Below are 16091 nucleotides of genomic sequence, written 5' to 3'. Positions count from 1 at the left end.
ATGTATTCTGGACTATCAGGCTATAAAAAATAAATTTAACAACATGTGTGCAAGCCTTCAGTGCATGCACACATGGTGTTAAAAAAATATCTGGCCTCCTCCTACCCCTTCAGCCGGCCATTCCATCTCCAGATTTGGTGCAGTTTTAGGAGTATTATTACACCAATATTTCCTAACATCTAGTTTAAAGATAGGATACTACCTGCTGGCCCAGAATGTCCAACGCTCCCGTTCGCAAGTGCTGTCCATACCTTTCCTAAATGTGTTACTCCACGATCCAACAGGTGTGTAGCGCTCCAAGTTCCTCTTCATCCCTTGGAGGCGCGTTTTTCTGGTACCAATATTAGTACACTATTCCTCTTCTACCTACAACAAATGACCCATTCTTTGCCCACAATATGGGAAAGAATGAGGGGCACAACGCCAATTCGAACTGGAAAACATTCATTGTCTTAACGTGTGACAAACTTGTATGTATTCTGGACTATCAGGCTTTAAAAAATGAATTTAACAACATGTGTGCAAGCCTTCAGTGCATGCACACATGGTGTTAAAAAAAAATCCGGCCTCCTCCTACCCCTTCAGCCGGCCAATCCATCTCCAGAATTGGTGCATTTTTAGGAGTATTATTACACCAATATTTCCTAACATCTAGTTTAAAGATAGGATAGTACCTGCTGGCCCAGAATATCCAACGCTCCCGATCGCAAGTGCTGTCCACACCTTTCCTAAATGTGTTACTCCACAATCCAACATGTGTGTAGCGCGCCAAGTTCCTCTTCATCCCTTGGAGGCGCGTTCTGCTGGTACAAATATTAGTACACCATTCCTCTTCTACCTACAACAAATGACCCATTCTTTGCCCACAATATGGAAAAGAATGAGGGGCACAATGCCAATTCGAACTGGAAAACATTCATTGTCTTAACGTGTGACAAACTTGTATGTATTCTGGACTATCTGGTTGTAAAAAATGAATTTAACAACATGTGTGCAAGACTTAAGTGCATGCAAACATAGTGTTACAAAAAATCCGGCCTCCTCCTACCCGTTCAGCCGGCCATTCCATCTCCAGATTTGTTGCAGTTTTAGGAGTATTATTACACCAATATTTCCTAACATCTAGTTTAAAGATAGGATAGTACCTGCTGGCCCAGAATGTCCAACGCTCCCGATCGCAAGTGCTGTCCATACCTTTCCTAAATGTGTTACTCCATGATCCAACAGGTGTGTAGCGCGCCAAGTTCCTCTTCATCCCTTGGAGGCGCGTTCTTCTGGTACCAATATTAGTACACCATTCCTCTTCTACCTACAACAAATGACCCATTCTTTGCCCACAATATGGGAAAGAATGAGGGGCACAACGCCAATTCGAACTGGAAAACATTCTTTGTCTTAACGTGTGACAAACTTATATGTATTCTGGACTATCAGGCTATAAAAAATTAATTTAACAACATGTGTGCAAGCCTTCAATGCATGCACACATGGTGTTAAAAAAAAATCCGGCCTCCTCCTACCCCTTCAGCCGGCCATTCCATCTCCAGATTTGGTGCAGTTTTAGGAGTATTATTACACCAATATTTCCTAACATCTAGTTTAAAGATAGGATAGTACCTGCTGGCCCAGAATGTCCAAGGCTCCCGATCGCAAGTGCTGTCCATACCTTTCCTAAATGTGTTACTCCACGATCCAACAGGTGTGTAGCGCGCCAAGTTCCTATTCATCCCTTGGAGGCGCGTTCTTCTGGTACCAATATTAGTACACCATTCCTCTTCTACCTACAACAAATGACCCATTCTTTGCCCACAATATGGGAAAGAATGAGGGGCACAACGCCAATTCGAACTGGAAAACATTCTTTGTCTTAACGTGTGACAAACTTATATGTATTCTGGACTATCAGGCTATAAAAAATAAATTTAACAACATGTGTGCAAGCCTTCAGTGCATGCACACATGGTGTTAAAAAAATATCTGGCCTCCTCCTACCCCTTCAGCCGGCCATTCCATCTCCAGATTTGGTGCAGTTTTAGGAGTATTATTACACCAATATTTCCTAACATCTAGTTTAAAGATAGGATACTACCTGCTGGCCCAGAATGTCCAACGCTCCCGTTCGCAAGTGCTGTCCATACCTTTCCTAAATGTGTTACTCCACGATCCAACAGGTGTGTAGCGCTCCAAGTTCCTCTTCATCCCTTGGAGGCGCGTTTTTCTGGTACCAATATTAGTACACTATTCCTCTTCTACCTACAACAAATGACCCATTCTTTGCCCACAATATGGGAAAGAATGAGGGGCACAACGCCAATTCGAACTGGAAAACATTCATTGTCTTAACGTGTGACAAACTTGTATGTATTCTGGACTATCAGGCTTTAAAAAATGAATTTAACAACATGTGTGCAAGCCTTCAGTGCATGCACACATGGTGTTAAAAAAAAATCCGGCCTCCTCCTACCCCTTCAGCCGGCCAATCCATCTCCAGAATTGGTGCATTTTTAGGAGTATTATTACACCAATATTTCCTAACATCTAGTTTAAAGATAGGATAGTACCTGCTGGCCCAGAATATCCAACGCTCCCGATCGCAAGTGCTGTCCACACCTTTCCTAAATGTGTTACTCCACAATCCAAAATGTGTGTAGCGCGCCAAGTTCCTCTTCATCCCTTGGAGGCGCGTTCTGCTGGTACAAATATTAGTACACCATTCCTCTTCTACCTACAACAAATGACCCATTCTTTGCCCACAATATGGAAAAGAATGAGGGGCACAATGCCAATTCGAACTGGAAAACATTCATTGTCTTAACGTGTGACAAACTTGTATGTATTCTGGACTATCTGGTTGTAAAAAATGAATTTAACAACATGTGTGCAAGACTTAAGTGCATGCAAACATAGTGTTACAAAAAATCCGGCCTCCTCCTACCCGTTCAGCCGGCCATTCCATCTCCAGATTTGTTGCAGTTTTAGGAGTATTATTACACCAATATTTCCTAACATCTAGTTTAAAGATAGGATAGTACCTGCTGGCCCAGAATGTCCAACGCTCCCGATCGCAAGTGCTGTCCATACCTTTCCTAAATGTGTTACTCCATGATCCAACAGGTGTGTAGCGCGCCAAGTTCCTCTTCATCCCTTGGAGGCGCGTTCTTCTGGTACCAATATTAGTACACCATTCCTCTTCTACCTACAACAAATGACCCATTCTTTGCCCACAATATGGGAAAGAATGAGGGGCACAACGCCAATTCGAACTGGAAAACATTCTTTGTCTTAACGTGTGACAAACTTATATGTATTCTGGACTATCAGGCTATAAAAAATTAATTTAACAACATGTGTGCAAGCCTTCAGTGCATGCACACATGGTGTTAAAAAAAAATCCGGCCTCCTCCTACCCCTTCAGCCGGCCATTCCATCTCCAGATTTGGTGCAGTTTTAGGAGTATTATTACACCAATATTTCCTAACATCTAGTTTAAAGATAGGATAGTACCTGCTGGCCCAGAATGTCCAAGGCTCCCGATCGCAAGTGCTGTCCATACCTTTCCTAAATGTGTTACTCCACGATCCAACAGGTGTGTAGCGCGCCAAGTTCCTATTCATCCCTTGGAGGCGCGTTCTTCTGGTACCAATATTAGTACACCATTCCTCTTCTACCTACAACAAATGACCCATTCTTTGCCCACAATATGGGAAAGAATGAGGGGCACAACGCCAATTCGAACTGGAAAACATTCTTTGTCTTAACGTGTGACAAACTTATATGTATTCTGGACTATCAGGCTATAAAAAATAAATTTAACAACATGTGTGCAAGCCTTCAGTGCATGCACACATGGTGTTAAAAAAATATCTGGCCTCCTCCTACCCCTTCAGCCGGCCATTCCATCTCCAGATTTGGTGCAGTTTTAGGAGTATTATTACACCAATATTTCCTAACATCTAGTTTAAAGATAGGATACTACCTGCTGGCCCAGAATGTCCAACGCTCCCGTTCGCAAGTGCTGTCCATACCTTTCCTAAATGTGTTACTCCACGATCCAACAGGTGTGTAGCGCTCCAAGTTCCTCTTCATCCCTTGGAGGCGTGTTTTTCTGGTACCAATATTAGTACACTATTCCTCTTCTACCTACAACAAATGACCCATTCTTTGCCCACAATATGGGAAAGAATGAGGGGCACAACGCCAATTCGAACTGGAAAACATTCATTGTCTTAACGTGTGACAAACTTGTATGTATTCTGGACTATCAGGCTTTAAAAAATGAATTTAACAACATGTGTGCAAGCCTTCAGTGCATGCACACATGGTGTTAAAAAAAAATCCGGCCTCCTCCTACCCCTTCAGCCGGCCAATCCATCTCCAGAATTGGTGCATTTTTAGGAGTATTATTACACCAATATTTCCTAACATCTAGTTTAAAGATAGGATAGTACCTGCTGGCCCAGAATATCCAACGCTCCCGATCGCAAGTGCTGTCCACACCTTTCCTAAATGTGTTACTCCACAATCCAAAATGTGTGTAGCGCGCCAAGTTCCTCTTCATCCCTTGGAGGCGCGTTCTGCTGGTACAAATATTAGTACACCATTCCTCTTCTACCTACAACAAATGACCCATTCTTTGCCCACAATATGGAAAAGAATGAGGGGCACAATGCCAATTCGAACTGGAAAACATTCATTGTCTTAACGTGTGACAAACTTGTATGTATTCTGGACTATCTGGTTGTAAAAAATGAATTTAACAACATGTGTGCAAGACTTAAGTGCATGCAAACATAGTGTTACAAAAAATCCGGCCTCCTCCTACCCGTTCAGCCGGCCATTCCATCTCCAGATTTGTTGCAGTTTTAGGAGTATTATTACACCAATATTTCCTAACATCTAGTTTAAAGATAGGATAGTACCTGCTGGCCCAGAATGTCCAACGCTCCCGATCGCAAGTGCTGTCCATACCTTTCCTAAATGTGTTACTCCATGATCCAACAGGTGTGTAGCGCGCCAAGTTCCTCTTCATCCCTTGGAGGCGCGTTCTTCTGGTACCAATATTAGTACACCATTCCTCTTCTACCTACAACAAATGACCCATTCTTTGCCCACAATATGGGAAAGAATGAGGGGCACAACGCCAATTCGAACTGGAAAACATTCTTTGTCTTAATGTGTGACAAACTTGTATGTATTCTGGACTATCAGGCTATAAAAAATGAATTTAACAACATGTGTGCAAGCCTTCATTGCATGCACACATGGTGTTAAAAAAAATCCGGCCTCTTCCTACCCGTTCAGCCGGCCATTCCATCTCCAGAATTGGTGCATTTTTAGGAGTATTATTACACCAATATTTCCTATCATCTAGGTTAAAAATAGGATAGTACCTGCTGGCCCAGAATATCCAACGCTCCCGATCGCAAGTGCTGTCCATACCTTTCCTAAATGTGTTACTCCACGATCCAACATGTGTGTAGCGCGCCAAGTTCCTCTTCATCCCTTGGAGGCGCGTTCTGCTGGTACAAATATTAGTACACATTCCTCTTCTACCTACAACAAATGACCCATTCTTTGCCCACAATATGGGAAAGAATGAGGGGCACAACGCCAATTTGAACTGGAAAAAATTTTTTGTCTTAACGTGTGACAAACTTGTATGTATTCTGGACTATCAGGCTATAAAAAATGAATTTAACAAAATGTGTGCAAGCCCACAGTGCATGCACACATGGTGTTAAAAAAAATCTGGCCTCCTCCTTCCCCTTCAGCCGGCCATTCCATCTCCAGAATTGGTGCATTTTTAGGAGTATTATTACACCAATATTTCCTAACATCTAGTTTAAAGATAGGATAGTACCTGCTGGCCCAGAATATCCAACGCTCCCGATCGCAAGTGCTGTCCATATCTTTCCAAATTGTGTTACTCCACAATCCAACATGTTTGTAGCGCGCCAATTTCCTCTTCATCCCTTGGAGGCGCGTTCTTCTGGTACCAATATTAGTACACCATTCCTCTTCTACCTACAACAAATAACCCATACTTTGCCCACAATATGGGAAAGAATGAGGGGCACAACGCCAATTTCGAACTGGAAAACATTCATTGTCTTAACATGTGACAAACTTGTATGTATTCTGGACTATCAGGCTGTAAAAAATGAATTTAACAACATGTGTGCAAGCCTTAAGTGCATGCATACATGGTGTTAAAAAAAAAACAGCCTCCTCCTACCCCTTCAGCCGGCCATTCCATCTCCAGATTTGGTGCAGTTTTAGGAGTATTATTACACCAATATTTCCTAACATCTAGTTTAAAGATAGGATAGTACCTGCTGGCCCAGAATATCCAACGCTCCCGATCGCAAGTGCTGTCCATACCTTTCCAAAATGTGTTACTCCACAATCCAACATGTGTGTAGCTCGCCAAGTTCCTCTTTATCCCTTGGAGGCGCTTTCTTCTGGTACCAATATTAGTACACCATTCCTCTTCTACCTACAACAAATGACCCATTCTTTGCCCACAATATGGGAAAGAATGAGGGGCACAACTCCAATTCGAACTGGAAAACATTCTTTGTCTTTACGTGTGACAAACTTGTATGTATTCTGGACTATCAGGCTATAAAAAATGAATTTAACAACATGTGTGCAAGCATTCAGTGCATGCACACATGGTATTAAAAAAAATCCGGCCTCCTCCTACCCCTTCAGCCGGCCATTCCATCTCCAGAATTGGTGCATTTTTAGGAGTATTATTACACCAATATTTCCTAACATCTAGTTTAAAGATAGGATAGTACCTGCTGGCCCAGAATATTCAACGCTCTTGATCGCAAGTGCTGTCCATACCTTTCCAAAATGTGTTACTCCACAATCCAACATGTGTGTAGCTCGCCAAGTTCCTCTTCATCCCTTGGAGGCGCGTTCTTCTGGTACCAATATTAGTACACCATTCCTCTTCTACCTACAACAAATGACCCATTCTTTGCCCACAATATGGGAAAGAATGAGGGGCACAACACCAATTCGAACTGGAAAACATTCTTTGTCTTTACGTGTGACAAACTTGTATGTATTCTGGACTATCAGGCTATAAAAAATGAATTTAACAACATGTGTGCAAGCATTCAGTGCATGCACACATGGTATTAAAAAAAATCCGGCCTCCTCCTACCACTTCAGCCGGCCATTCCATCTCCAGAATTGGTGCATTTTTAGGAGTATTATTACACCAATATTTCCTAACATCTAGTTTAAAGATAGGATAGTACCTGCTGGCCCAGAATATTCAACGCTCTTGATCGCAAGTGCTGTCCATACCTTTCCTAAATGTGTTTCTCCACGATCCAACATGTGTGTAGCGCGCCAAGTTCCTCTTCATCCCTTGGAGGCGCGTTCTTCTGGTACCAATATTAGTACACCATTCCTCTTCTACCTACAAGAAATGACCCATTCTTTGCCCACAATATGGGAAAGAATGAGGGGCACAACGCCAATTCGAACTGGAAAACATTCTTTGTCTTAACGAGTGACAAACTTGTATGTATTCTGGACTATCAGGCTAAAAAAATGAATTTAACAACACGTGTGCAAGCCTTCAGTGCATGCACACATGGTGTTAAAAAAAAAATCCGGCCTCCTCCTACCCCTTCAGCCGGCCATTCCATCTCCAGAATTGGTGCATTTTTAGGAGTATTATTACACCAATATTTCCTAACATCTAGTTTAAAGATAGGATAGTACCTGCTGGCCCAGAATATTCAACGCTCTTGATCGCAAGTGCTGTCCATACCTTTCCAAAATGTGTTACTCCACAATCCAACATGTGTGTAGCTCGCCAAGTTCCTCTTCATCCCTTGGAGGCGCGTTCTTCTGGTACCAATATTAGTACACCATTCCTCTTCTACCTACAACAAATGACCCATTCTTTGCCCACAATATGGGAAAGAATGAGGGGCACAACACCAATTCGAACTGGAAAACATTCTTTGTCTTTACGTGTGACAAACTTGTATGTATTCTGGACTATCAGGCTATAAAAAATGAATTTAACAACATGTGTGCAAGCATTCAGTGCATGCACACATGGTATTAAAAAAAATCCGGCCTCCTCCTACCCCTTCAGCCGGCCATTCCATCTCCAGAATTGGTGCATTTTTAGGAGTATTATTACACCAATATTTCCTAACATCTAGTTTAAAGATAGGATAGTACCTGCTGGCCCAGAATATTCAACGCTCTTGATCGCAAGTGCTGTCCATACCTTTCCTAAATGTGTTTCTCCACGATCCAACATGTGTGTAGCGCGCCAAGTTCCTCTTCATCCCTTGGAGGCGCGTTCTTCTGGTACCAATATTAGTACACCATTCCTCTTCTACCTACAAGAAATGACCCATTCTTTGCCCACAATATGGGAAAGAATGAGGGGCACAACGCCAATTCGAACTGGAAAACATTCTTTGTCTTAACGAGTGACAAACTTGTATGTATTCTGGACTATCAGGCTAAAAAAATGAATTTAACAACACGTGTGCAAGCCTTCAGTGCATGCACACATGGTGTTAAAAAAAAATACGGCCTCCTCCTACCCCTTCAGCCGGCCATTCCATCTCCAGAATTGGTGCATTTTTAGGAGTATTATTACACCAATATTTCCTAACATCTAGTTTAAAGATAGGATAGTACCTGCTGGCCCAGAATATCCAACGCTCTCGATCGCAAGTGCTGTCCATACCTTTCCAAAATGTGTCACTCCACAATCCAACATGTGTGTAGCTCGCCAAGTTCCTCTTTATCCCTTGGAGGCGCGTTCTTCTGGTACCAATATTAGTACACCATTCCTCTTCTACCTACAACAAATGACCCATTCTTTGCCCACAATATGTGAAAGAATGAGGGGCACAACTCCAATTCGAACTGGAAAACATTCTTTGTCTTAACGTGTGACAAACTTGTATGTATTCTGGACTATCAGGCTATAAAAAATGAATTTAACAACATGTGTGCAAGCATTCAGTGCATGCACACATGGTATTAAAAAAAATCCGGCCTCCTCCTACCCCTTCAGCCGGCCATTCCATCTCCAGAATTGGTGCATTTTTAGGAGTATTATTACACCAATATTTCCTAACATCTAGTTTAAAGATAGAATAGTACCTGCTGGCCCAGAATGTCCAACGCTCCCGATCGCAAGTGCTGTTCATACCTTTCCTAAATGTGTTTCTCCACGATCCAACAGGTGTGTAGCGCTCCAAGTTCCTCTTCATCCCTTGGAGGCGCGTTCTTCTGGTACCAATATTAGTACACTATTCCTCTTCTACCTACAACAAATGACGCATTCTTTGCCCACAATATGGGAAAGAATGAGGGGCACAAAGCCTATTCAAACTGGAAAACATTCTTTGTCTTAACATGTGACAAACTTGTATTTATTCTGGAATATCAGGCTATAAAAAATGAATATAACAACATGTGTGCAAGCCTTCAGTGCATGCACACATGGTGTTAAAAAAATCCGGCCTCCTCCTACTCCTTCAGCCGGCCATTCCATCTCCAGAATTGGTGCATTTTTAGGAGTATTATTACACCATTATTTCCTAACATCTAGTTTAAAGATAGGACAGTACCTGCTGGCCCAGAATATCCAACGCTCCCGTTTGCAAGTGCTGTCCATACCTTTCGTAAATGTGTTACTCCACAATCCAACATGTGTGTAGCGCGCCAAGTTCCTCTTCATCCCTTTGGAGGCGCGTTCTTCTGGTACCAATATTAGTACACCATTCCTCTTCTACCTACAACAAATGACCCATTCTTTGCCCACAATATGGGAAAGAATGAGGGGCACAACGCCAATTCGAACTGGAAAACATTCTTTGTCTTAACGTGTGACAAACTTGTATGTATTCTGGACTATCAGGCTATAAAAAATGAATTTAACAACATGTGTGCAAGCCTTCAGTGCATGCACACATGGTGTTAAAAAAAATCCGGCCTCCTCCTACCCCTTCAGCCGGCCATTCCATCTCCAGAATTGGTGCATTTTTAGGAGTATTATTACACCAATATTTCCTAACATCTAGTTTAAAGATAGGATAGTACCTGCTGGCCCAGAATATCCAACGCTCCCGATCGCAAGTGCTGTCCATACCTTTCCTAAATGTGTTACTCCACAATCCAACATGTGTGTAGCACGCCAAGTTCCTCTTCATCCCTTGGAGGCGCGTTCTTCTGGTACCAATATTAGTACACCATTCCTCTTCTACCTAGAACAAATGACCCATTCTTTGCCCACAATATGGAAAAGAATGAGGGGCACAACGCCAATTCGAACTGTTAAACATTCATTGTCTTAACGTGTGACAAACTTGTATGTATTCTGGACTATCAGGCTTTAAAAAATGAATTTAACAACATGTGTGCAAGCCTTCAGTGCATGCACACATGGTGTTAAAAAAAAATTCGGCCTCCTCCTACCCCTTCAGCCGGCCAATCCATCTCCAGAATTGGTGCATTTTTAGGAGTATTATTACACCAATATTTCCTAACATCTAGTTTAAAGATAGGATAGTACCTGCTGGCCCAGAATATCCAACGCTCCCGATCGCAAGTGCTGTCCACACCTTTCCTAAATGTGTTACTCCACAATCCAAAATGTGTGTAGCTCGCCAAGTTCCTCTTCATCCCTTGGAGGCGCGTTCTGCTGGTACAAATATTAGTACACCATTCCTCTTCTACCTAAAACAAATGACCCATTCTTTGCCCACAATATGGGAAAGAATGAGGGGCACAACGCCAATTCGAACTGGAAAACATTCTTTGTCTTAACGAGTGACAAACTTGTATGTATTCTGGACTATCAGGCTAAAAAAATAAATTCAACAACATGTGTGCAAGCCTTCAGTGCATGCACACATGGTGTTAAAAAAAATCCGGCCTCCTCCTACCCCTTCAGCCGGCCATTCCATCTCCAGAATTGGTGCATTTTTAGGAGTATTATTACACCAATATTTCCTAACATCTAGTTTAAAGAAAGGATAGTACCTGATGGCCCAGAATGTCCAACGCTCCCGATCGCAAATGCTGTTCATACCTTTCCTAAATGTGTTACTCCACGATCCAACAGGTGTGTAGCGCTCCAAGTTCCTCTTCATCCCTTGGAGGCGCGATCTTCTGGTACCAATATTAGTACACTATTCCTCTTCTACCTACAACAAATGACCCATTCTTTGCCCACAATATGGGAAAGAATGAGGGGCACAACGCCAATTCGAACTGGAAAACATTCTTTGTCTTAACGTGTGACAAACTTATATGTATTCTGGACTATCAGGCTATAAAAAATGAATTTAACAACATGTGTGCAAGCCTTCAGTGCATGCACACATGGTGTTAAAAAAAAATCCGGCCTCCTCCTACCCCTTCAGCCGGCCATTCCATCTCCAGATTTGGTGCAGTTTTAGGAGTATTATTACACCAATATTTCCTAACATCTAGTTTAAAGATAGGATAGTACCTGCTGGCCCAGAATGTCCAAGGCTCCCGATCGCAAGTGCTGTCCATACCTTTCCTAAATGTGTTACTCCACGATCCAACAGGTGTGTAGCGCGCCAAGTTCCTCTTCATCCCTCAGAGGCGCGTTCTTCTGGTGCCAATATTAGTACACCATTCCTCTTCTACCTACAACAAATGACCTATTCTTTGCCCACAATATGGGAAAGAATGAGGGGCACAACGCCAATTCGAACTGGAAACATTCTTTGTCTTAACGTGTGACAAACTTGTATGTATTCTGGACTATCAGGCTATAAAAAATGAATTTAACGACATGTGTGCAAGCCTTCAGTGCATGGACACATGGTGTTAAAAAAAATCCGGCCTCCTCCTACCTCTTCAGCCGGCCATTCCATCTCCAGAATTGGTGCGTTTTTAGGAGTATTTTTACACCAATATTTCCTAACATCTAGTTTAAAGATAGGATAGTACCTACTGGGCCAGAATGTCCAACGCTCCCGATCGCAAGTGCTGTCCATACCTTTCCTAAATGTGTTACTCCACGATCCAACATGTGTGTAGCGCGCCAAGTTCCTCTTCATCCCTTGGAGGCGCGTTCTACTGGTGCCAATATTAGTACACCATTTCTCTTCTACCTACAACAAATGACCCATTCTTTGCCCACAATATGGGAAAGAATGAGGGGCACAACGCCAATTCGAACTGGAAAACATTCTTTGTCTTAACGTGTGACAAACTTGTATGTATTCTGGACTATCAGGCTATAAAAAATGAATTTAACAACATGTGTGCAAGCCTTCAGTGCATGCCCACATGGTGTTAAAAAAAATCCAGCCTCCTCCTACCCCTTCAGCCGGCCATTCCATCTCCAGATTTGGTGCAGTTTTAGGAGTATTATTACACCAATATTTCCTAACATCTAGTTTAAAGATAGGATAGTACCTGCTGGCCCAGAATGTCCAACGCTCCCGATCGCAAGTGCTGTCCATACATTTCCTAAATGTGTTACTCCACGATCGAACAGGTGTGTAGCGCGCCAAGTTCCTCTTCATCCCTTGGAGGCGCGTTCTTCTGGTGCCAATATTAGTACACCATTCCTTTTCTACCTACAACAAATGACCTATACTTTGCCCACAATATGGGAAAGAATGAGGGGCACAACGCCAATTCGAACTGTTAAACATTCATTGTCTTAACGTGTGACAAACTTGTATGTATTCTGGACTATCAGGTTATAAAAAATGAATTTAACAACATGTGTGCAAGCCTTCAGTGCATGCACACATGGTGTTAAAAAAAAATCCGGCCTCCTCCTACCCCTTCAGCCGGCCTTTCCATTTCCAGAAGTGGTGCATTTTTAGGAGTATTATTACACCAATATTTCCTAACATCTAGTTTAAAGATAGGATAGTACCTGCTGGCCCAGAATATCCAACGCTCCCGATCGCAAGTGCTGTCCATACCTTTCCAAAATGTGTTACTCCACAATCCAACATGTGTGTAGCTCGCCAAGTTCCTCTTTATCCCTTGGAGGCGCTTTCTTCTGGTACCAATATTAGTACACCATTCCTCTTCTACCTACAACAAATGACCCATTCTTTGCCCACAATATGGGAAAGAATGAGGGGCACAACACCAATTCGAACTGGAAAACATTCTTTGTCTAAACGTGTGACAAACTTGTATGTATTCTGGACTATCAGGCTATAAAAAATGAATTTAACAACATGTGTGCAAGCCTTCAGTGCATGCACACATGGTGTTAAAAAAAATCCAGCCTCCTCCTACCGCTTCAGCCGGCCATTCCATCTCCAGATTTGGTGCAGTTTTAGGAGTATTATTACACCAATATTTCCTAACATCTAGTTTAAAGATAGGATAGTACCTGCTGGTCCAGAATGTCCAACGCTCCCGATCGCAAGTGCTGTCCATACATTTCCTAAATGTGTCACTCCACGATCGAACAGGTGTGTAGCACGCCAAGTTCCTCTTCATCCCTTGGAGGCGCTTTCTTCTGGTACCAATATTAGTACACCATTCCTCTTCTACCTACAACAAATGACCTATACTTTGCCCACAATATTTGAAAGAATGAGGGGCACAACGCCAATTCGAACTGGCAAAAATTATTTGTCTTAACGTGTGACAAACTTGTATGTATTCTGGACTATCAGGCTATAAAAAATGAATTTAACAACATGTGTGCAAGCCTTCAGTGCATGCACACATGGTGTTAAAAAAAATCCGGCCTCCTCCTACCCCTTCAGCCGGCCATTCCATCTCCAGAATTGGTGCATTTTTAGGAGTATTATTACACCATTATTTCCTAACATCTAGTTTAAAGATAGGACAGTACCTGCTGGCCCAGAATATCCAACGCTCCCGTTCGCAAGTGCTGTCCATACCTTTCGTAAATGTGTTACTCCACAATCCAACATGTGTGTAGCGCGCCAAGTTCCTCTTCATCCCTTTGGAGGCGCGTTCTTCTGGTACAAATATTAGTACACCATTCCTCTTCTACCTACAACAAATGACCCATTCTTTGCCCACAATATGGGAAAGAATGAGGGGCACAACGCCAATTCGAACTGGAAAACATTCTTTGTCTTAACGTGTGACAAACTTGTATGTATTCTGGACTATCAGGCTATAAAAAATGAATTTAACAACATGTGTGCAAGCATTCAGTGCATGCACACATGGTATTAAAAAAAAATCCGGCCTCCTCCTACCCCTTCAGCCGGCCATTCCATCTCCAGAATTGGTGCATTTTTAGGAGTATTATTACACCAATATTTCCTAACATCTAGTTTAAAGATAGGATAGTACCTGCTGGCCCAGAATATCCAATGCTCCCGATCGTAAGTGCTGTCCATACCTTTCCTAAATGTGTTACTCCACGATCCAACATGTGTGTAGCGCGCCAAGTTCCTCTTCATCCCTTGGAGGCGCGTTCTTCTGGTACCAATATTAGTACACCATTCCTCTTCTACCTACAACAAATGACCGATTCTTTGCCCACAATATGGGAAAGAATGAGGGGCACAACGCCAATTCGAACTGGAAAACATTCTTTGTCTTAACGAGTGACAAACTTGTATGTATTCTGGACTATCAGGCTAAAAAAATGAATTTAACAACATGTGTGCAAGCCTTCAGTGCATGCACACATGGTGTTAAAAAAAAATCCGGCCTCCTCCTACCCCTTCAGCCGGCCATTCCATCTCCAGAATTGGTGCATTTTTAGGAGTATTATTACACCAATATTTCCTAACATCTAGTTTAAAGATAGGATAGTACCTGCTGGCCCAGAATATCCAACGCTCTCGATCGCAAGTGCTGTCCATACCTTTCCTAAATGTGTTACTCCACGATCCAACAGGTGTGTAGCGCTCCAAGTTCCTCTTCATCCCTTGGAGGCGCGTTTTTCTGGTACCAATATTAGTACACTATTCCTCTTCTACCTACAACAAATGACCCATTCTTTGCCCACAATATGGGAAAGAATGAGGGGCACAAAGCCAATTCAAACTGGAAAACATTCTTTGTCTTAACATGTGACAAACTTGTATTTATTCTGGAATATCAGGCTATAAAAAATGAATATAACAACATGTGTGCAAGCCTTCAGTGCATGCATACATGGTGTTAAAAAAAATCCGGCCTCCTCCTACCCCTTCAGCCGGCCATTCCATCTCCAGAATTGGTGCATTTTTAGGAGTATTATTACACCATTATTTCCTAACATCTAGTTTAAAGATAGGACAGTACCTGCTGGCCCAGAATATCCAACGCTCTCGATCGCAAGTGCTGTCCATACCTTTCCTAAATGTGTTACTCCACGATCCAACAGGTGTGTAGCGCTCCAAGTTCCTCTTCATCCCTTGGAGGCGCGTTTTTCTTGTACCAATATTAGTACACTATTCCTCTTCTACCTACAACAAATGACCCATTCTTTGCCCACAATATGGGAAAGAATGAGGGGCACAAAGCCAATTCAAACTGGAAAACATTCTTTGTCTTAACATGTGACAAACTTGTATTTATTCTGGAATATCAGGCTATAAAAAATGAATATAACAACATGTGTGCAAGCCTTCAGTGCATGCATACATGGTGTTAAAAAAAATCCGGCCTCCTCCTACCCCTTCAGCCGGCCATTCCATCTCCAGAATTGGTGCATTTTTAGGAGTATTATTACACCATTATTTCCTAACATCTAGTTTAAAGATAGGACAGTACCTGCTGGCCCAGAATATCCAACGCTCCCGATCGCAAGTGCTGTCCACATCTTTCCTAAATGTGTTACTCCACAATCCAACATGTGTGTAGCGCGCCAAGTTCCTCTTCATCCCTTGGAGGCGCGTTCTGCTGGTACAAATATTAGTACACCATTCCACTTCTACCTACAACAAATGACCCATTCTTTGCCCACAATATGGAAAAGAATGAGGGGCACAACGCCAATTCCAACTGGAAAACATTCATTGTCTTAACGTGTGACAAACTTGTATGTATTCTGGACTATCTGGTTGTAAAAAATGAATTTAACAACATGTGTGCAAGACTTAAGTGCA

Source organism: Rhinoderma darwinii, chromosome 2 (assembly GCF_050947455.1).
Source record: "Rhinoderma darwinii isolate aRhiDar2 chromosome 2, aRhiDar2.hap1, whole genome shotgun sequence".
Lineage (NCBI taxonomy): Eukaryota > Metazoa > Chordata > Amphibia > Anura > Rhinodermatidae > Rhinoderma > Rhinoderma darwinii.
Note: the sequence above shows the minus strand (reverse complement) of the source record.